At 41.4% G+C, this 24102-nt stretch overlaps 1 non-coding gene across 1 annotated transcript; it reads left to right on the top strand.

Annotated features, from left to right (window-relative positions):
* Nucleotides 1–23584: 23584 nt before the first annotated feature.
* LOC141618633 (small nucleolar RNA R71) lies at nt 23585–23691 on the top strand. Its single transcript, XR_012531449.1, has one exon. It is a non-coding gene; the product is annotated as a small nucleolar RNA R71 (small nucleolar RNA).
* Nucleotides 23692–24102: the final 411 nt, after the last annotated feature.

The raw sequence follows: 24102 nt of genomic DNA, 5'->3' as shown, positions 1-24102 counted from the left end.
CCGCTGCCTCATATTGATGCAATGGTGGACGCAACAGCTGGGGATGAGATGTTGACATTCCTGGACGCATGGAGTGGATACAATCAGATTAAGATGGATCCTGCAGATTAAGAGAAGACGGCATTCATGTCCGAAAGAGGAATATATTGCTACAACGTCATGCCATTCGGCCTAAAAAACGCAGGCTCCACGTATCAAAGGCTGGTTAACCGCATGTTAAAAGAGCAGATAGGAAGAACTATGGAGGTATATATTGATGACATGGTGGTGAAATCAGAAAAAGCCAAAGATCACATGCGACACCTGGCAGAAACATTCAGCACCCTCAGGGAATACAAAATGAAGCTAAATCCATCTAAGTGCACCTTCGGAGTATCTTCTGGCAAATTCTTAGGCTATATTGTAACCCAAAGAGGAATAGAGGCCAGCATCGAGCAGATCAAAGCTGTCTTACAACTAGAGTCGCCTGAGAAGCCCAAAGATGTTCAAAGACTATCTGGAAAGGTAGCAGCCCTGAACAGGTTCATTTCAAGATCTTCAGATAAATGCAGGCGGTTTTACGACATACTAAGGAAAAGCCAGAAGTTTGAATGGACCTCGGATCACGAGTAAGCCTTCAGAGAACTAAAACACTACCTCAGCTGCCCGCCGCTGCTGTCGAAGCCGATGCCAGGAGAACCACTATTCCTATACATGGCCGTCATAGAGGTGGCAGTGAGTGCTGTCCTGGTCAGAGAGCAAGAAAAGGAGCAGAAGCCAGTATACTACGTGAGCAAGTCTCTGCTGCCGGCAGAGACCAGGTACACATCTCTTGAAAAGTTAGTACTAGCATTGGTAGTAGCATCTCGCAAACTGCGCCCCTATTTGGAGTCCCACATCATACATATCGTGACCAACTACCCGCTAAATACTATCATGAGGAAGCCTGAACTATCAGGAAGAATGTCAAAATGGTCTGTACACCTCAGTGGGTACGATATCCAGTATAACCCCAGAACAACAACCAAATCGCAAGCACTGGCCGACTTCGTGTCAGACTTCAGCCCAGCCATCCAGAATCTGGCAGATACGGAGATCCTCACCTTAGAGGGAAGCAAGGAGACAGAGGTCTGGCAGATGCATATTGACGGAGCCTCCAACCAAAGGGGGGCAGGTGTGGGATTAATCCTGCGATCACCACAGGGAGACCTGATAGCGCAAGTAGTGAGATGTGAATTCAAGGCAACCAACAATGATACAGAATACGAGGCCTTGATATTGGGAATGAAGCTAGCTCTGGAGTTAGGGATCAGGCACCTGCGCATATCCAGTGATTCTTTGCTAATAGTCAACCACGTAAATGATGAGTTTATAGCCAGAGACTCGAAGATGATTGCATACTTAAAAGCAGCAAAGGAGTTAAAACAGAAATTCGAAACTTGCAAGCTTAAACAGATCCCCAGGGATCAGAATGTGCAAGCGGATGCCTTAGCAACTCTGGGGCAACATTCAAACCAACAGAACTATCCAACATTCCAATAGCACACATGCTGGAGCCTTCCATCCAGAAGGCAGATGAAGTAGATAAGGGAGAACTGGAGGATTCACAGAATGGAGAAGGAGCCCATGCAGTTATAGAGGAAGGTGAGAACTCACAGTCACCTTATCAAACATCTAAGCAGGCAGATGACTGGGATTGGCGCACACCTTACCTAGACTGGCTGCGTCATAACAAGCTGCCAGAAAACAAGAAAGAAGTGAGAGCTTTCAGAGTGAAGGCCTCCAGGTTCATACTCATTGATGATATATTATTCAGAAAATCAGTAGCAGGCCCCTACTTACGGTGCCTGGAAAAGAAAGAAGCACAAACTGTGTTGTATGCTCTCCACAGTGGTGAATGTGGAAACCATGCAGGGGGCAGGAGTCTGGCAAATAAAGCCCTCAGACAGGGATACTACTGGCCTACAATGAAGGCAGATGCAGCAGAGTATGCATGCAAATGTGACCTTTGCCGGCGCTCAAAGACCAATGATCCATCGGCCAGCAGAACCCTTGCACCCTATCATTTCTCCCTAGCCATTCATGGCATGGGGCATGGACATAGTAGGACCTCTGCCACGAGCCACAGGAAACAGAACCTGGATGCTGGCAATGACAGATTACTTCTCCAAGTGTATAGAGGCAGAAGCATTCACAGAAGTAAAAGATAAACAAGTCATTTCGTTTATAAAACGAAACATCATTTGCAGGTTTGGTATCCCATCAGAAATCATATGTGACAATGGCTCACAATTCATCTCCAACGACACCGAGAGATACTGTGCCAGGTGGAATATCACCCTAAAAAAGTCAGCACCCAGGACCCCGAAGTCCAACGGGCAAGCTGAATCCAGCAACAAAATCATCATGGACAATCTGAGAAGGAGGTTACAGGAGTTAGGAGGAAAGTGGGCAGATGAATTGCCACTAGTGTTATGGTCGGACAGAACGACACCAAAGATAACAAGGTCAAACACCCTTCACTGGTGTTTGGCGCGTAAATGATCATTCCGTCAGAAGTTCTAGTTCCCACTCACAGGTACGAAAATATGACAGGGGAACTGAACAATGCACAGATGATCAGAAGCCTGGACACAATTGACGACCTGCGAGCAAGTGCAAAAATCCGTCTGGCTGCCTACAAACAGTCAGTGGCCAGGAGTTATAACAAGAATGTGAAAGTCAGGCTCCTGGAGGTAGGAAACCTGGTTCTCCAATAGGTGTTTCAAAACACCAAGATTCGAAAAGCAGGCAAATTCGCCTATAAATGGGAAGGACCATACCAGGTAGAAGGAGTTGTTGGTCATGGTGCATATAGACTGATGACTATGGACGGTCAAATCATACAACGCCCATGGAACATACTTCACCTGAAGAGATATTACTTTTAATAATAAGTAGACTTTAGCTTTCAGAATGATGTACTATGAAAAGCCAAATCATTTTTAAAGTTAAAATAAAAATCCGGTAGTAGGCATACTGCCAATTTCACTTTTATTTCTGGTGTCTCTAGCTCTTTTTAAAAAACTTCAAACTACTATTAGATGGTGTGGTCTGGCAGCGTCCTGGGACCACAATTGCTCTGGTACCCCATGAGATGACGACAGGTATTTCACATCATTTTAATAGATTTTCCTATTTTCGGGCTTCTCTAGGTACATCACTCTGAATTCTGGTGTCTATGGTACTTTGAAAGGATATCTAGCAGAACTGTCAACTGCCAATGCGGGGTGACAAGGCACATGGCACTCCAACATGCCTAACCAATTTTCTCCACAAGGAGCACCCTCACTAGGCGGACTGTGGAACATACGAAAGGGAGCCTGGTTGACAGCTAAACACGCTTACCCAGCTACCCTTGATACCACCCCCTGGACGTAGCTCGCACTAATCGCAATTAATCAAGACCCCAGCATGCATGCACACAAACATGGAACTTAAGGATATCTGCGCTACCAGAATCCTGCAGCATCCCATTGGTCCTAGAACGACGATAAACTTGCCTAAATTACGCCCCTGTTAACTTTAAACGTGATGAACACACCTTGCGTCATGAACAAGGTTAAGTAGTCCAAAACTGCGGCATACCCCCTTACACCGCCATCAGGCTTACACGGCAGCTAGCTTAGTCTGGATCAACCTCTTCAGGCTGACCAGGCTGGTCTAAATCAGCCTCTTAGGTTGACACGGCCACTCCTCTTTACATTGCAGCATATGCCAAAATCAGCCATTTGGCTGACACGACAGCTAGCTGAGTCAGAACGTCAGCCTTTTCAGGACGACAGGACTCGCTTAAATCAGCCAAGCAGGCTGACACGGCAACTTCCTAAACTAAGGGAATCTAAGAAACAAACACAAGATATAAATTAAACCTTGCCAAAACTGCGGCAAAGATATTCCAAAATACGGCAAAAATACAGCCCCCTGAGTTTTAAACGCCACCTTGGCGGAGCAACCACAAAAAGAGAGTTTTAAAACTTGTAAGTCTGCCACCTCTAGGCCAGACTGCCAAAAGTTCATCAAAACATAAAAATACTTAATTATCGGTCACATTAATGACCTCCACCTCTGGCACCTCTTTTGCCTGCTGACCCCCTGTTTCAGGTACCGCACTAGCTTGCACGCCCCCAGCTGCCATAGCATCCAAAGCTCCGTAAGTAGCATCCTGGGCCACTCCAGCGTCACCCCCAGCAGCTTGCTCAGCCAATGCAGGAGAATTCACCTCCCCAACTTCAGGCATCAGCGCACTCAGATCAGGTTGGGTGGGGTAGAGCATCTCCAGCTGCTTCTCCTCCTCCTCTATAGCTTGCTGGGTAGGAGCCACCTCAAGAGCAGCACGCATTCCGCTGATTTTTCCCCGCCAGGTAGCATAAGCAACAACATTGGTGGCCAGGGAGATCAGCTCCTTGATCTTCTCATCGAGCGCTTGAGGGAGTCGAGAAATTGCGCACACCTCTTGAGTGCGAGCCGGTGATCGATCCCTTCCTTGACTTCATCTTGGTGACGGCAAGCTCAGTCTTCAACTCCACCACATGCTCCTTCAGATCAGACCGCTGCTGCGCCAAATCGGCAATAGTCCCCTTCAGCTCATGTTTTTTGACGTTGGTAGCACGGCTTGTGGTCTGCACTATGTTGATCATCTTCCTATTATTATAGAGTGCGAGACTAGAGGGTGCAGGGGCGAGAAAGTCGAACTCAAAGCAAGAGAAATCTAAACAAAAACAAATAAAAAGGTAGAAGATGAAGAGCATTTACCATGAAGGCGTTGTGCATGTCGTTCTCGGCCATCTCCTCCGGGGAGAACTCGAGAATGTCTCCTTGAGAGGAGGGAAGAGCGGTGGTCGATCTCCGGCCAGTATGGCACCTTGTCCACATTCCCAAAACCTTCTGGGAAATGAGCAGTAATGCCTCCTCTAGATGAAGCACGAGGACTAACAGGAGGAGTAGGCGGATGACGAGACAACGGGTCAACCTCCAAGGGCTCGGGTGCAGCAGAACTTGAAAACGTAGGAGGAGTCTGGAAGGAAGTAGTAGGAGCACTCCTCTTGGAGGCAGAGGAGCACTCCTCTGGATCAACCTCTTCAGGCTGACCAGGCTGGTCTAAATCAGCCTCTTAGGTTGACACGGCCACTCCTCTTTATATTGCAGCATATGCCTAAATCAGCCATCTGGCTGACACGACAGCTAGCTGAGTCAGAACGTTAGCCTTTTCAGGATGACAGGACTCGCTTAAATCAGCCAAGCAGGCTGACACGGCAACTTCCTAAACTAAGGGAATCTAAGAAACAAACACAAGATATAAATTAAACCTTGCCAAAACTGCGGCAAAGATATTCCAAATTACGGCCAAAATACAGCCCCCTAAGTTTTAACCGCCACCTTGGCGGATCAACCAAAAAAGAGAGTTTTAAAACTTGTAAGTCTGCCACCTCTAGGCCAGACTGCCAAAAGTTCATCAAAACATAAAAATACTTAATTATCGGTCACATTAATGACCTCCACCTCTGGCACCTCTTTTGCCTGCTGACCCCCTGTTTCAGGTACCGCACCAGCTTGCACGCCCCCAGCTGCCATAGCATCCAAAGCTCCGTAAGCAGCATCCTGGGCCACTCCAGCGTCACCCCCAGCAGCTTGCTCAGCCAATGCAGGAGAATTCACCTCCCCAACTTCAGGCATCAGCGCACTCAGATCAGGTTGGGTGGGGTAGAGCATCTCCAGCTGCTTCTCCTCCTCCTCTATAGCTTGCTGGGTAGGAGCCTCCTCAAGAGCAGCACGCATTCCGCTGATTTTTCCCCGCCAGGTAGCATAAGCAACAACATTGGTGGCCAGGGAGATCATCTCGTTGATCTTCTCATCAGAGCGCTTGAGGGAGTCAGAGAAATTGCTGCACACCTCTTGAGTGCGAGCCAGCTGATCAGTCCCTTCCTTCAGCTTCATCTTGGTGACGGCAAGCTCAGTCTTCAACTCCACCACATGCTCCTTCAGATCAGACCGCTGCTGCGCCAAATCGGCAATAGTCCCCTTCAGCTCCTGGTTTTTTACGTTGGTAGCACGGCTTGTGGTCTGCACTATGTTGATCATCTTCCTATTATAGAGTGCAGACTAGAGGGTCTGGGGCGAGAAAGTCAGAACTCAGCAAGAGAAATCTAAACAAAAACAAATAAACAGGTAGAAGATGATGAGCATTTACCATGAAGGCGTTGTGCACGTCGTTCTCAGCCATCTCCTCTGGGGAAAACTCTGAGAATGTCTCCTTCAGAGGAGGAAAGAGCAGCTGGTCGATCTCCGGCCAGTATGGCACCTTGTCCACATTCCCAAAACCTTCTGGGAAATGAGCAGTAATGCCTCCGCTAGATGAAGCACGAGGACTAACAGGAGGAGTAGGCGGATGACGAGACAACGGGTCAACCTCCAAGGGCTCGGGTGCAGCAGAACTTGAAAACATAGGAGGAGTCTGGAAGGAAGCAGTAGGAGCACTCCTCTTGGAGGCAGAGGCCACGTCAGGGCTGGCAGAAGGTCTCTTCCTTTTGATGCTTTGGAGGATGATTTCTAAAGGATCAACTTTTGAACCTGCAAGCAGATGTAGTCTCAGGCGCCAGGACAACTAAGGCATTAATAAAAGTTGCCAACTAAAACGATTGTGGTAAGCTCACCAGAAGACATGCTGTGAGCTGATTAAAGAGGGTTGGAAGAGGAAGTAGGTGAAAAACCAGGGAGCAGGTCTGGGAACTTTCTCTTAGATTCAGAGATACTAAACAATTTGCTGCAGGCAAGGATCTTGGCAGCAATGCGGGTCAGGTCACAGGGGCCTGCATGAAGACGATGAAGTAAGCTAGTAAGCAGCGAGATAAAATAAATCAGGCGACATGAAGGCAACTTACTCGAAGTTATGACCCATTTCTCGAAGATGTAATCGGCAGGAGGCTGGATGGAGTCCTTCCTCATAAAGAAGAAGTCCTCAAACCATTTCTCATCACGCGATTTGGACACGTGCCTGAAGGGAGCCTCTCCACGGCCCCGAAATGAGAATTGACCCATACCCAGGGACCTGATGTTGTACATATGGGCTAGATCGCCTAGAGTAATATATTTACCAGTGTTCTGACCGGCGGCCAGGGAGTAAAGAAGAACCCTCCAGATGGCAGCAGAAATTTGTGCCATGGCGAAGTTATTGGTAAAGATGAAGTCTTGAATGAGTTTAGGAAAAGGAAAACGGAGGCCGTATCTAAATGGGTACAGATAAAAACCAACCCACCTCGGATGAAGGGCGTCAGCTTTCTGTCCCGGTTCAGGGATGGCAATGTCCACCCCGTCACCAAGACCAAGCAGACTCTTGATCATGGGAATGTCGGCCGGAGTTAAAGCGGAGTCACAGTCGTGGGGATGCTTATAGAGTCCCCAAGAAGGAAAGGTTGGGTCAAGATTACGGTCAGCAGGTGCAGGGGTTGATGAAGATTGTCGGGTTTTACCCATGATGAAGAAAGAGAAAATGGAAATCAAAGAAGGAAAAGAGGAAGAATACTTGGTGAAAGAGACGGAGGGGAGTGGAACAGTGAAGCCGGCAAGATGAAAGAGGAGGGAAGTTGAGGGTTTAGAGAGAGGGAGAGTTTTTGAATCGGATTGGAGTAAATGAAAGTACAAAGTGGGGGTTGGGATTATAAAGAGAAGAGAGGGACTAGGGTGCGAGAAAAGAGGAATAGGGCGGCTGACGTGATGGATTGCATGAAAAGGAGTGTAAAAGACGGCTTAGGGTTTTAGCATTCGATTACGTAAATTCCTTGCTCGACACCTTAAAGCGTACTTCACAAGAAATTTGGGGCAAACTGTTTGGGCTAAAAATAGCATAATAAGGAAGGCCCAATTAATGAAATAAAAGGCTATGGGAGGAGTGATAAGGAGGAAGGAAGCCCGTAATTAGGAAAAGGAGGAGCGAGCTGAAAGAAGACCATGGGCCCATCAAAGGAGACGTCTGGATTAAGGAAAGACGAGTTAGGGAGAAGTTAGGGAGATCAGGGAGAATTGGGAAAGCGGCCGAGTTTGGAAAGAGTTCTTATGGAAAGTATATTCCCTTTCCATAATCAAAGTAGGACATATCTAGGGTTCTCACCCTATAAATAGCCAAGGAAGCAAATCAAGAAGGACATTCAACAACGCATCCACACACACATCAACACCACGGCATTAGCATATTCTTATACTCAAATATACATCCGTCCAAGATCTTGCAGGCCTGACGCCTAGCGCCAGCAGGATTAGCTTTACCCTTCAATTATAACCATCCTCCTATTCAAGTATAGTGCGATATTTGGCAGGGTACCGTCCCTCCCGCGGTTGTTCCCACATTGGGTTTTCCGCGTCACCAAATCTTGCGTGTCAATTGACATTACGTACTTTATTTCTCTATTTACTTATCAACATACGAACAATCATACGATCAACCAACGAGTAAGACCGCATTGACCCTAATCAATCAACTTGGTAAAAAATACCTAAACAAACATTTTTCACCCTTGGTTCTTAATACCATGACGGTTTAATCTGTGTTTCGGTGATAATATTTGGTTAATTACATTTAAAAGGTATTTTAAAACCTTTTATTTTATTTCTTTACATTTTGGAAGGTATTTTAAAGCCTTTCATCATTTCTTTACATTTTCAAAATAAATGTATTAGTCACCAACACCAAGTCATCCTTGGTTCTACATACCATGTCGGATTTTAACCCGAGTACGATGATGAGTATTGACTAATTATATTCAAATGAACTTAAAATAATTAGTTCATAGTTATTTTCAAAACTATTCATGTCGAGCCTGTCAAGTCGAACCCGACACCGAATATCATCAAAATGATGATGATTATTCGAGTCTCGTTCCTCAAATCAACAAATACGGTCTAAACGACCCTTTTAAGCCAAGACGGGTTCAAATATCTATTTTCAATACGTTTTACAAACGTTTTTCAAATGGTCAGAATGCGTCTTAAATAGTTGACTGACCCGCGCCTAAACAGGCCTTTTCTTTTCCTATTTTCAAACCAGGGGAGACCCCCTTACACCGCCAACAGGCTCGCGCCTCATATGGCTGCCTGGTGCAGGATCTGTTCCCCTTCCAGCATTAGTCTAGGACGACCCCGACTCCGGTTAACCCGGATATAGAACGGATTAGATGACTAATTTGCTCATTCAAAAATCATATTTGCAAAATGCCTTACTAAGATAAATGGATCGCATTATGCACCATAAACCTAATACGGTGAATGGATGTTTAATTTCCGTTTTGCATCCAAATCAATCATAAATCCAACTCGACATCTTACACTTGATACTTGGATTAAATCAATCAACTTAGAAAGCTCTCACATGTTAGGTTTAAATTATTGGATGCGCATTCATGCATTTAAACCGTTTTATCAACTTTTTCATTCAACCAACCAAGATCGATCAGTAGAGGCCGCTACCGCGAGCGGGATTGGGTGTCTGATTAAAGGGTTTCCCAATACGTACCTTCACCTCTTACTCAGAAACTTTGGATAGTGGACGACCTTATCCAGGGCTTACGAGAGTCATTCGAGAGATATGATGCTAAAGAGGGACGATTCCTTATCTTTTGTACCTATGTCAAACACTGCTTTGTGCTTCTTTTGACCGAGGTCTAAAGTGGATTCGAATGGGTTCCAAGCATCCCACAAATGCTTGGTGGCGACTCCGAACATCTCTAATCGTTTGAGACCCTTACCGAGACGAAACCGGCCGATCTAAAATGATCCGGTCGAAAGCATTTTTACGCCGCCGAGCGTGGCTTTCAAAAGACCACTGCCATTGTCCACAGATCGGTTGGGCATATGCAGGTGGGCCCACATCCACATAACTATTTTTCCACATGCAAAACAAGTGAAGGAAAAATGAACAACACCAATATGGTGTGTCTATAGAGGAGGACGGTTGGAGGGGGGGAAGGAGTGATTTTTGTTTCAGATTTTATTCCACCCAATGCTCATATGAATTGGTTAGAACAAAAGTAAATATATGGGGAAGCCAAATGTTTAAGAGAAATGATGGTGTTTAAAGCAACACACACACACTAACACATGCACTTACACGGTCCAAAGTGACCTATTTACGGGTCCATTTTAGTTCTTATATTTGTCGCACAAATACGTGTAAATTTTATTTAAACATCGTTTTATATTTAAATGCTTCCCGATTAATATCGTCTAAAACACTTCGTAAATATATGTGTACAACTACACATATATTTAACGTACCAATACTAATCACATTAGTCAATTAGTACTAATTTAACAATTAACTACTTAATCATTAATTCCGGTATCAAATAATTTATCATTTAATTATCACATAATTAAATAATAATTTCCGCGCCTTGAGTTCACAACTCGATATCTCTCTAAATTAATTAATCGACTAACTCTTAGTCAATTTATCAAGGGACTAATTAAACTGTATCTCATACAATTAATTAGTTTTCGTGTTGGGGCTCATTCCTTTAGATGTGACTGGAAGGGATCAGCTGAACACCGCCGTCTCACGACAGTAAGGTCAAACCCTAGTTGGCCAACCGTTACCGATATACGTGGATGAGCTTACTAGTATTGCCAATGAATATCCCATGCAAATTCCTTAATGAGATTTAATAATATTATCACGCACTATTGTGGAGGACAAAAACTCCAACAATCTCCCACTTGTCCGAGACAAGTTGTGCGATGATTATAACACACAATTGTGGATAACTCCTTATCAACAACAATATCCTGCTTGTACCATACAAGTGTGTGTTACCGATTCTCTAGTCCATTTTAATAACAATCTCTCACTCAATGCAAGGTGTCTTTCAGGTCGCACTTGCACATGAACATATCGTGAGTGGTTTTCTCGATCGGGAGTGTGATTGTAAGACCGGAAAAATCTACCATAGATTACTTCCGAGCGTGGACACGCATTTCTCAGTCACAACTCCTCGAGTGGCCTACAGATGTTTAAACCCAACGTGGGTGGACAATTCCTGTCTGCCCTATCTATCCTTTTGAACAATACAGATTGATACGTGCATTTTATATAGTCTTTCTAGCCTATTTTTGCATGTATTTCCATGTACTTTTGTACCGTTTTATATTGCAATATGCCCCGAAATGGATACTTTGGTTCGTTTTGTTTGTTTTGTAGGAATGAACCTGAAAGTGGTGGAATCGTACCCTTTTCGTCCTGTTTGGCATGCATTTTGAGGAGACGGGAACTTTAGAGCCAGAGCACTGCATTGGGATGCGTGAAGAAATGGTCAACGAAGCAGTCGACAACGAGTTTGAAGCTGTTTTGGAGGAAGAACACTCGATCGAATGGTTTTCTTGGTCGATCGAGTGGTTTCACATGCTGAGGAGGTCGATCGAGTACTTTATTGTACTCGATCGAAATGCTGGATATCAGGTTTCCTCGATCGAGTAACATTTCTGCTCGATCGAGTGTTTTATATGCTGTAGTCCTCGATCGAGTTATCTCAAACTACTCGATCGAGAGGATTGGAAGTTTCACGGGCCTTAATTAACCCGTGTTGCTTATTTTAGTTATGGACTTTGTTATTTTCTATTTAAGCGTGGAATAATTAGGTCATTAGTACTTCTTAATTACGTTTAACACTTCTGAATGCCACTTTACTCTTTTCTCTTTCCCTAAACTTTTCTACTGTAAACTTTGCTTTCGGATTATTTTGCTTGGATCTTGTCGTTCTTTACGCCGGAATTCTCGTGATTGTAATCTTTCTCTCCTTTTAATCTTAATCTCTTACTTTGTTGCTTTAAACTCCTGTTTCTCTATTCCTTAATTTCAGACCTAATTTGTTTATGCATTATTATTATTGTTTCATTATGTTTGTTATTAGTTATTTCATTATTATTAATATTGACAACATTAATAGCATGAGTAGCTAAATTAATTTATGTTGGGATTAGGGGATCTATGGTAGAATTGTGACGATGTAGCGAATAGGCTAGATGACTTATTTGTGAGAATCCGTACCCATGGCAATTTATTTATAATACCGACTTAGTTGAGTCCACGCTTCTAAGTTACACTTTAATCTGGTTAAACTTATTCCTGGATCGGAAGATTCGACTAAATAGACCTGCTATGAACAGTAGACTACCCTGACGAGGACGGAAGTTATGTTAGTGAAAATCTAGGATAGAAAGTGGACCGGAAGGACCTTTCCAGTATCTGTCTCACATGTTCCCTCTTTATTGATCATCTTATTCACATTTTTTGCCTTTTGTTTGCTCTAGCTTTACTACTCTCTCCCTTAAGCCTTTTAGTTTAGAAAACCAAATCCAAACCCCCATTTGTGACTAAATAGACGGACCTTTAACAGATATCTTGCCTCCCTATAGAGATCGACCCGACTTCCCTAGCTATATTAGTTAGTGCCAGTTGGTTATTTTTGGTAGGTACACGACTAGCCTGTCAAATTTTTGCGCCGTTGCCGGAGAGGCAATAGCCCTATCTGTTTTTGATTTTCGTTTATTTCTATCCGTCTCCGGGAATTTTTATTCCTTAAGACAGTTCTCATTTATCTTTTTCAGTGCTGTGTATGCCCAGGTCAAACAGGTCGGAGTTAGTTTCAGCTGATTCTGAGCCAGAGAGACTATTTCGGCATAGACTCCGTTTACAAAGAGAACTTCGAAAGGAAGACATGAGTACTTTTGAACCCGAGCTACAACATTTTCTATTTGTAGAAGATCAATCTTTAGAAGAAGATAATCTCATTTCTGCCGACCAACCAGTAAAGATGCCGAATATTACAAGTCACTCGCAGCCTAAAGCATCCTCTATTCCTAAGGGTTTTGGTCGTGATCCCTTGTGGGGTTTAGTTTTCAGTACTTGTCGTTAGGAGCACCTAGACCAAAACACAATTTATAACTTCACCAACAACTCTACTATTAGTAAAGAGGCAAGTAAAGGTCGGATCCCAAGGGACGGGAATTGAGATGAGGTTTTCTATTGCAACAAATGGTGTCTAAGGGTGTCACAATTGGGGTTTGAAGTAGAAGATCACTAAACTAAATAGCAATGAAAGCAAACAAGCAAGATGAAATAAAAGGGATGTAAACAATTGATAAAAAGCACTAGGGTGTCATGGGGTCATAGGGGATTCATGGGAATTGATCATACAAACATATTCTCAAATTATAAGCAAGCAATTATTGTTGTGATGGATGGAGTTGGTTTATATCTTACAATCCTAGGAAAGTTTGGGTCCCGGAGCCGAATCTAATAGATTGTACAACACCTACAAGTCGACTTAATCTTCCCTACTCAACTACATGCATGGTCTAATGAGACACGAGTTGGTTTATGTCTTACAAGTCTCATTGAAAAGATAGGTGATGGGTAAAAAATGCAAGGATTCATAGGCTCGCATTTCATCAAACATAACATGTGCATGAGTTGAGATCACAACAAGCAAGCAAATAAACTATGAAAACATATTAATTTAAGCATGAATCATCCCCCATGTTGGTTTCCCCTAATTACCCATTAACCCTAGCTAAGGAAACTACTCACTCATTATCATGTTGAACATGCTAGCAAGGTTGTCAATCATACCAACAAAGTAAAACATGATGAATAAATGAAGATAATTAACAATAATTAAAAAGGGATTAAGAGAATTATACCTACTAATGATTCCAATAATAAAGCAAAGAATAAAAGAAGTACTTGATGCTTGATTGGAAGGTTGTCAATCTCCCAATAATAACCCAAATAATCTTCAATTACCCAAAATAAAGGATGAACAAAAGAGAGATTAAGGAAATGAAACTTGTATTAAAACTTGATTAAATGTTGATTTCAAGATTAAAGAGAGATTTGATTGATATTAACTACTCTAAAGATTGCTAAGAAGAACATGCTCTTCTAATTAGACTAATGGGGTATTTATAGTGGGGATTAGTTACAAAAATTAGGGTTTACTAAGGGCTTAAATGACGATTAAGTCCTTGAGGAATCGCTGGTCTCTAGGGAGACTCCGGTCTCTTTTTCGCCGGTCTTAGAAAAAGATGTGCATCCTTCCTTAAAGCTTGTAGAAGACGAAAGTACTGTCTGGGAATCCGGGCGTTTTTGGCACGGGACGGGCGAATTTGGGCGTTCCTGGACGGGCGTCCAGAGGGGGAAGACGGACGTCTTGTGGAGGTTTGTAGATTCTTGCAATCCTATGATAATGTGAAACTTAAGAGAGGGTCTTAAGTAGGACATCATTGAGTTGGAATCAATGTTTTGATCATGTTATAAAACTTTTCTCGATAAGTCGAGAAGTTGTGTTTATACATGGAGTTTAGTGGGAGTTACGGAAATTTTAATTAGTCTTATATGTGGATGACATATTGATCATTGAGAATGATTTAAGACTTTTGGAGTAATATAATACATCTTGAATATCCGGTTTTATGGAGATAAATCCACATGATATTAGTATCAAATAAGAAGTCTTATGTTGATAAGATTCATGACTAGTTCAATCAAGTTGAACATATTTTATTGATTCCATTTGCTTCCGCTGCCGAATCAATTAAATAGGAAATGATGTATGACGCTTCATATACTTTGAGTATGATGAATTGTTTCAAATCGAATTTAAGTAATAGTTACCAAGTAAGCCATAAAGATTACTCTTACGTGTTTGCAGAAGCATTAAGGATGTAATGCAAAGTGTTTTTGATGCAATTTTGTGTAAGGGTGTTACACAAGTGACAATTGACAATTGAGATTGCGCATGGTTTCCGACAAAACCATAATCAAAACACATTAGGATGGTTAAGATACCATTGTGGCTAAGTTATTTAAGAAATAGATTTTCTAGAATCGTTCTAGGCAATAAAGAAAAATGAGAAATATTTGCAACGGAAATTGAGTACACTTGCAATCATGAGATGTGCAAGAAGGATGAGTCTCGCACACTATGAAAACAGTGGGAGCTATTCTAAGGCTAGAGGGCCTATGTCTTGATTAGATCTTGACACGTACTCAGAAAGTTTTGTAATGCAAATGTATACATTAAAAGGAAAACGAGTATGTAGTAAGGTTGAGTTAGGTACAAGAAGTTGATAAAACCTACTAACCAAAGCCTTCTCATAGGCTTAACATGACGAGTCATGTCATTTCAATTAAATTGAGATGAACGACTACATTCAAGATCAAACTGGATTATAGAATATGAAGTAGTAATCAGGTATTGACTATTCATATGTGATAATCACATTTGTTGTTCGAGTTTTTAAGCGGAAAAACTCCTTTTATACTTTCTTACATCCAAACGGGTTGTAGAGACAACGTTGAACCCCGTTAAAGTGAACCCGGATTAATATGGTATTCGTCCATAGTCACTTGTATGAGGTGACATCTCGAAGTGACTAGAGTGTGATGCGATTGATGGCAAGTTCAAGTGCCATAGAGTCATGTGAGATGACTAGTCGATCAAATAGGCAGACTGTTAGGAACATTTTGTCGGGCAGTGACCGCTTATAGAGTTCTGGCAAATTTATAAAGTCTGGTCGTGGCGAGAGCTACTATAGTATTCTAATGAGTCGATTCTTTTGACTAAAGACTGTTCACCTAAGGTGGCACAGTTTCAGATTAACTTTGATTTGTGTTACTACGACCTTCGTAAATGGGGTCAAATGGGCATATTTTGGGTTATGATGGTTGTGGCTAGTCGAAGGTAATAAGTGCGATAGGAATTGTCCACCCCTTTGTCAGGGTTAAAACAATATCTCAGGGCCACTCGAGGAGTAATGAACTGGAAATGCGTGGCCACGCTCGGAAGATATCTATGGTGGATAAATTCCGGTCAATCAGTTATTCTCCAGATCGAGGAAACCACTCTCGATATGATCACTTGCAAGTACGACCCGAAAGACACCTTGCATTGAGTGGGAGATAGTAATAGGACAAGAGAATTGGTGACGCACACTTTTCGAGGACAAGTGGGAGATTGTTGGAATATGTGTCCTCCAACAATAATGCGATCACAATTGTCGATCATATTGATCACATGTTTAAATCTCATTTTAAGAATACGGAAGGGATGATTCATTTTATAGTCAACTGATCAACATTAATCGGTAACGATTGGCTTGCTAGAGTTTGACGTTACTGTCGTGGGACGGTGGTGGTCAGTTGATCCCTTAAGGTCACACCTAAAGGATGATGCCCTTATCTATAAAGTTGATTAATTGTATGACGATGCAAGTTGATCAATTCCTTAAAACTGAACAATTCGATTTGTGAGAGAGAATAATTATCTTATTGTAATGGGATTAAATAAGATTTATTTTAGTAATAAAATGCTTTGTTACTAAATTGTTTATTGTTTGAGAAACAATAGAGATAAGAATGAATGGTTAATTATAATTATAAGATGTTGTGAATTATAATTACATGACTCATTTTATTTATGTGATAAAGTATCACTAGTCAATTTATTGGATGTAATTTAATTAATTCATGAAATGATATTTATGTTATAAATATGCTTTAAATTAATTAATAACATGTATCATACTACATGTGACATATTGTGTGACAATTGACAAATTGACAAAATAAAATGGTGGTCCATATTATGAGTAAAACAAAATGGAGGAGGAGTTAGTCGGTTGTGGTCATTTTATTTTTATGTGATAAAAATAAAACAATGATGCCTATACTTAATAGCCTTACACACCTACTCACTTGATAAGAACAAAAGTAAAAAGAAAAAGACCATGCATTGGTCTTATGCCCTCCCTCCACCGGTTTTATGTATTATGGGAGAGAATTTTATTCTCTTTAATTGTAGACTAATACACACACATGCAAAAGTCTCTCTCTCTCACATGTTCATCTTTTTCTTTCATCAAAACATGAGATTTTGATTGAAATTGTTCATAGAGATTACTAAAATTATTAATGTAATATATGAGTGTTAGTAATCATTTTTAAGGTAAACTACTAAACTAATATCTAGCTAATATTATTTAGTGGGGATAAGAGATTATCTTGGGTGCAATCAAGAGGAGTGACTTCTAGACTAGAGGTCTTTGGAGGATCATCCTTATATTCATGGAAAGCTCAAGAACTAACAAGAAGGATATCTTGTTGGTGCCCATATGATGACCGAAATTAAGATGGTGAGAAATCGATTTTCTTATCTCTTCTTATTTAGTTTGCATGCATAAGATTTGTATTTAATTTTATGACTAATTTAATTAAGACATATATGAATATGTTGTATAATGAGATATAGTTTTCTAACATTATAAACACTGGAGGATCGCGGAATTCCCCCTCTTGCCTAGACAAGAAGAAGGATCGTCCCTCTGTACCATGCACAAAAATGGATACGATGGATAAAGGGATCGATAGTATTTGAGTTTCATTTGGGAGTTTGCTTTTGTTTTTGTTTTCCCCCCAATTTTTTGTGGCATATAACATTGGAGAACTCTTTTTTTTGTCATTTCTTTTGATTTTTGGCATTTAAATACTTGACAACTTTTCAACTTTTCGCATTTCTTTTGAACATTTTCAAAGTCACCCCAATTAGTAACGAGGGTGCCTTATATTTGAAGCTTTATGAGTCTATTTTTGCTCCTCTTTTCATTTGATGCATTTTGCAAACTTTCTTTCACTTTTCATTTCATTGAACTCAAATTGATTTCTTTTTGTGCCCATTCCCTTTGATGACAAAAATTTGGTAGAACATGGATGATGGATGGATGCATGGTTTCAAGGGTCACCTTGGAATAAACGGTAGCCAAGGAGTTATCACACCACAAGGTACTCTTGACTAGGCCTTAATCCATGGGTCAAATGATACTAGCATGACACATCCTAGGGTGTTTTACAAGCATTCTAACAAGCACAGTCTTCAGAAGAAAAAAAGCATCTACTAGGGCCTATATACACTTGTCAAGCTTCCCAAGTAGACGGTTTCGCAAAATTTTTCTAACATGCAACTACATGCCATGATGCAACTAGCATATAAACATCCTAATGCAAATGATTCTACCAACTAGTATGCCATATAAACTAAATGCAAGTCCTAGATTCACATTGTTATACCGCATCAATCAAAATAAAGCCACATAGTCATTAACATAAAGAGGAAAAAGGAGATTGGAAAGATCATACCATGCGGTCTTCATGGTCCTCATGTCTCAGATGTGGCGTAGTCGATCAATGTGAACAAGGATAGAACAAACACAATATATACAACAATATATACATGACTACACTACAAAGGAAATGAACTTGTTTTTGGTTTTTCAAATTTTCAAACTTTTATGGTTTTTTGAAATTTTTGAATAAAAGTTAAGTTAGAATTCCCCATCCCCACACTAATATGGGCATTGTCCTCAATGGCCAAAATGATGGGAAATTATGCACACATGATGCATGAATTCTACACTAAATGCAAGCTATACTAATCTAAACTACATGATGCATGGGTTTTTGTTTATGACGGAGAGCGTTATTTAGATTACCTCCCGTTGCGTATGCATGTACTTCCCCAAACCGAGATAGACATTATTTCTAACGTCCTAAAGTTGGGTGTAGTTCATGCACACAAGATGCAATGCATGTAACTAAATTCTCATTTTGGATTTTCAAAAGTGGGACCAATGAAATAAGAACACCTCAATGGGGTCGAGGTGTTAGTCCTCTATGTTGCTAGGACTCTCCAACCATGATCAAGATAAAATAAATAAAACAAAGAAAGAAGTAGAAAAACCTTAAGAGGGTAGGAGCCTCCAAAGCTTGCTAGTCTTCCACCATATCATCATTGTCATCATCTTCCTCAATAGAAGTAGACTCATCACCACTTCCCTCTTCACTTCCTTGCTCACTTACTTCATCATCTTCTTCTTCATTAGCCTCTTCCTCTTCATTTACCTTCATCAACAACCTCATCACCGACAACCTCATCGTCACCCGGTATCTCACCCCTAGATGCACTTGGAAAGAAGACTTCCCTATCCGCCCAACTAGGCAAAGGACATGAAGGATCAAGTAGTCCTTGCCTAGCTAAATGAAGAAGGGGTGGATATTGGGCTAAGTATGCATCTTCCCGATCCTTATAAGCTTGTTTGTGCATCTCTTGCATAAGTAGAGTCATGTAGTCATTGCTTGCTTCAACACCTTTGGGTTTGAACTCTTGATACTTGAATGGATAAGGTGGCGTGACAATGGAAGAGGAGGGCTTTTGAATTTCACCCCTTTGTTGACGGATGATGTATTCGACTTCTTTTGAGAGGGGAAGGAGGTAGTTTGTTCTATGAACACTCAAACGACATATCTTGGAAGGCAAAGTAAAAGATCTAGCATCATTGGTGAGCCACCCATATTTGGTGTCAAGAGGATTATGCGTAACCCACTTGTACTTGTTAATCATGGCATCCATGTCAATGAGATGACCCCCTTTTTTCGCCACATACTTGCCATCCTTGTTGAAATTCGGATCAAAGTACTTAGCCAAAAGAGTGACTAGACCTCCATTTACAATAAAAACGGTGCCTTGCTTTCCACAATCAACATTTAGCCATGTTTCCATCAAAAGCCTTAGAAAATTGTAAGGCTTGGTGAATTCCCTTCCAATATTTAAGGCCGACTCAAGTAGAACACAATCGAGCTTGGTAAAGTGGTTAGTGTCTTTTCTTGCAATAATAGTATTCCAGATGACCTTGTGCCACACTCTAGTGCCCGGATGGTGGACTAATAGAGTGCGACTACCATGATAGTTCTCAAATTTCCTCCCGGAAATCGCCTCCCAAAGAGGAGCGGGGTCATATTTTTCGGGCTTCTTGTAATAACTAGGTGAATCACTAAGACCTAATGCTTTACCCAATTCATCAAAGGTGATGCTTCTACTCACAATGGCAAGGCGGAACTCGATGTTTTCCCTAGTCTCTACCTTAGTTACTTTCAAAGAACTCAAGAATTCCAAGGTAAGGGAGGGGTATGTCAATTCTCTTGTAGTAAACAATTTTCCCAAGCCCATGGCTTCAAAGCAGGCTTTTGTTTGTTCAAGGACACCCAATTTGTTCAAGGCATCTTCACATATGAATTTGGTGGGTAGAAAGGATTTCCTAGCATACTTGGCAAATATATCCCTATGGGAGTTAGAAATGAAAATTACCTCCGGATAGTTTGATAATTGAGCAATTTCCGGAGTTGTTTATGTTGTTGCTGCTAAGGGAGGATTTTGTTGTTGTTGAACTTCCAAGTTTGCACTAGCAACCACCATAGCCAATGAGTCTTTCTTTTCTCGAAGACATTGTTGTCTTGTTGAGAGTGCCTTTGCCTTAGGTGCCTTTGTTGATCCTTTTGTTCTTGCCATTGATGAAAATACCAAGAAAAGAGTGAAAAATCGTCAATTTCCAAGTATACCTAAATCGATTTTAAGATGAAAGGCTTTGCCTTTGTAATTTCAAAAATAGACTCAAAGGTTGAAGATTTTGGTGCTTGCTTTGATTTTTGTTGGAAGAGGAGTGATTGATTGTTGTTAAAAGGAAGTTTGGATTTGATTTTGTTGAATTTGGTTGAGGAAATATTGTTTTGGTGATGGAGAGGATGAGGGTTTTGAGTTTTGGGGTTTATGGGGTTTATGGGTAGTGTTTTAAATGAATGAATGAAGAAATTAATGTGGGAGGGGGCATTTAAAACACCCGAAAATTTTTAAACTGCAGGGGAAGACGGGCATCTTTCCTTCGGGACGCTCGGATTCTGCCTATTTTGGGTTCAGGATTCTCGCCTAAAGACAGGCGTCTTTCAGCTGGGACACTCGGATTCTTTGACTTCGGGACGAGCGTCTTCCTCTGAAGACGGGCGGATTCTGAGACAGCAAGCGTTCTTGTTTTACACTGGCAAAAAGACGGGCGTCTTTTTGCAAAGACGGGCGGATTATTGAAGACGAGCGTCTTCTCTACCAGGACGCTCGGATTCTTCGACAGTCCCAAATTTTCAATTTTTTGAGCTCAGATGGACGGGCGGATTTTGCCAAAGACGCTCGGATTTCCTGAAGACGAGCGAATTCACCTTGAAGACGCTCGGATTATCCCTGGTTTACCCGGATTCAGTTCCATCCGTGCACTTGCATATCCCTTGTCGTTTTTCATTCTTCAAATCCCGTGTTCTTCATTGTAGGGGCACTACTAAGGCATAAATAGCCTAGGCAATTACTATCCCCACACTAAGCTAAAGCACTACACATCAATTAAATCATTAGTCCCTCCCTCACTTCTCTCAAAAATGATATTTATCTTGATCAAAGCATAAAATTCCAAAAATGACAAAAATGCAATGTAAGAATTAAAATGCAAGTTAGGGAGTTAGAAATATTTACAAATGGTGGTTTAGGGAGGACTCCACCAAACTCTCATCCTTAGGGAGATGTCATGGGGGCATGTCCAAGGTGTTGTTGATGTTGCTCAACACCTTGAAAAAGTAGTCAAAAGCTTGTTCATTATCATGATAAAGATCTTCAATAGACCTTTGCCCTTGTTGTCCTTCATGTTGGTCTTTATCGATAGCATTACCAATATAGGGATTGAAAATCCCTTTAAACTCATCGTCCCAAAGACCACAAACTTCATCTACTTGATCACTAAAGGTCTCTTGAGTTGATAGAGACAACTTTCCCACTTTCTTGTCTTGGCCAACGAGGCCATCCTCTTCATTGCTTGACTTTAGTGAGCTTTTCAAGCTCTCTTTGTTACAATTCACTTGCTCTTTGAATGGAGCATCATCAATTTTCTTCTTCCATTGGAATTCCGATTTCTTCCTATCATCCTTCCGGCTATAATGATCAACCATAAAACATGGTTCATGCAAACGAGGAGCTCTCATGGTCTTATCAAGATTGAAAGTTATGCTCTCATCTCTCACTTCTAGAGTGAGCTCTCCATGCTTCACATCAATCACCGCACCCGCGGTGTGTAAGAAAGGTCTTCCTAGAATGATTGGAATGTTGGAGTCTTCTTCCATGTCAACAATGACAAAGTCCACCGGGATGAAAAATTTCCCAACTCTTACGGGAACATCTTCCCATATCCCTAATGGTGTCTTCGTCGATCTATCGGCCATTTGGAGTGTGATATTGGTGCATTTAAGCTCTCCCATCCCCAACCTTTTACTCACCGAGTATGGCATAACACTCACACTAGCCCCTAGATCACATAAGGCTTTGTTGATCGTGGTGTCGCCAATGGTACACGGTATTGAGAAGCTTCCCGGATCTTTAAGTTTTGGAGGTGAACTCCCTTGAAGGATTGCACTACTAACCTTAGTGAAGGCGATAGTCTCAAGCTTCCGGATCGACTTCTTCTTTGTAAGGATGTCTTTCATATACTTTGCATAGGCCGGCACGTGATTGATTAATTCCGTGAAAGGAATCGAGACTTCCAAATTCTTCACAATTTCCATATACTTTCCAAGTTGGTCATCAAATTTGGGTTGGCTTGACGACTTGGAAAAGGAAGTCTAATCACAATGGGCTCCTTCTCCTTGACCTTGTCTTCATTTTTCTTTGAAATTTCTTCTTTTGATGGTTCTCCATCCTTCGAGTTTTGCACAATTTCTTCTTTATCACTAGCTTCCACAACTTCATTCTCAACTTGCTTCTTCGGTGCTTCATACCTTGTACCACTCCTCAAGTGAATGGCACTAACCGTTTCATATCTTGGGGGATTACTTTGAGGTGGTAATTGCCCCTTTTGTCTTTGTGAGCTTGAAGATGCTAGTTGAGTGAATTGGGTTTCCAACATTTTGGTGTGAGCTAGGATGTTGTTGATGGTGATTTCCTTTGCTTGACTATCATTTTGCATTTGAGTGAAAAACTCTTGTTGATTCTTTTGCATTTAGAGGACCGCTTTTTGAACATCAAAACCTTGGTCATTTTGTTGGTTGTATATAGTTTGGTTTCTGTTACCTTGGTTTTGGTTGTAAAAGGGTCTTTGATTTTTGTTTCTCATAGGAGGTGGGGTGTATGTTGGTTGAGGGTTTTGAACATTTTGGCTTTTGTATGAGAGATTTGGATGGAATTTGGTGTTTTTCTTGTAATAGTTTGAATAAGGGGTACCACTCTTGTATGCTTGAAAAGCATTCACTTGTTCATTTGTTCCCCTACATTCACTTTGGTCATGTCCCAAAGTTCCACAATTCTCACATATCCCACTTGGGATTGATGAAGATGCCGTCATGGCATTAACATGATGCTTTGGTGATTTTGAGGCTTCTTCAAGTCTAGCCATAGCTTTTTCAAACTTCAAATTGATGGTATCAATGTGAGCACTAAGTTGAGCACCCAATTGAGTAATGGAGTCCACTTCATGCTTTCCTCCTCTAGTAGCCTTGCGAGGTTTACTATATTGTGAGTTATGGACCGCCATTTCCTCAATTTTGTTCCAAGTTTGATTGTCATCAACTTCGGTGAACATTCCATTTGATCCCATGTTGAGAATGTTTCTTGAATCTTCATAAAGACCGTTCCAAAATTGTTGTACCAAGAACCACTCGTTAAGTCCATGGTGAGGACATGAGCGACAAATTCCCTTGAATCGCTCTCAAGCTTCATACAAAGATTCTTCATCTCTTTGCTTAAAGCCCGTAATTTGAGCTCTTAGCATGTTAGTCTTTTTCAGTGGATAGAAATTTTTGTAGAAAGCTAGAGCCAACTTCTTGCAAGAATAAATTCCGAGAGTAGCCTTATCAAGGCCTTTCAACCATTGTTTCGCGGTGCCAATTAGAGAAAAAGGAAATAAGACCCATCGAATTTGGTCTTGAGTTACACCGGTTTGAGAAATCGCATCACAATAGTCGCAAAAGGTCTCCATATGAGAGTGAGGGTTGATGTGACCATAATTAGCGCACATTTAGTCCCCTAATTGAGCCTATTTTGCATACTTTTATATCATTCTATAGCCACTTTATCCGTCAAAACCTTCCTATTTGCTTTTCTATCGCATTTCATATGTTTTGTAGAAAAGGAGATAATAAGGCGGAAATTCCCGTCTTTCGTGCACATTTGGAGACTACTT

Source organism: Silene latifolia, chromosome 1, assembly GCF_048544455.1.
Source record: "Silene latifolia isolate original U9 population chromosome 1, ASM4854445v1, whole genome shotgun sequence".
Taxonomy (NCBI): domain Eukaryota; kingdom Viridiplantae; phylum Streptophyta; class Magnoliopsida; order Caryophyllales; family Caryophyllaceae; genus Silene; species Silene latifolia.
Note: the sequence above shows the minus strand (reverse complement) of the source record. Positions and strands in the feature narration are given on the sequence as shown.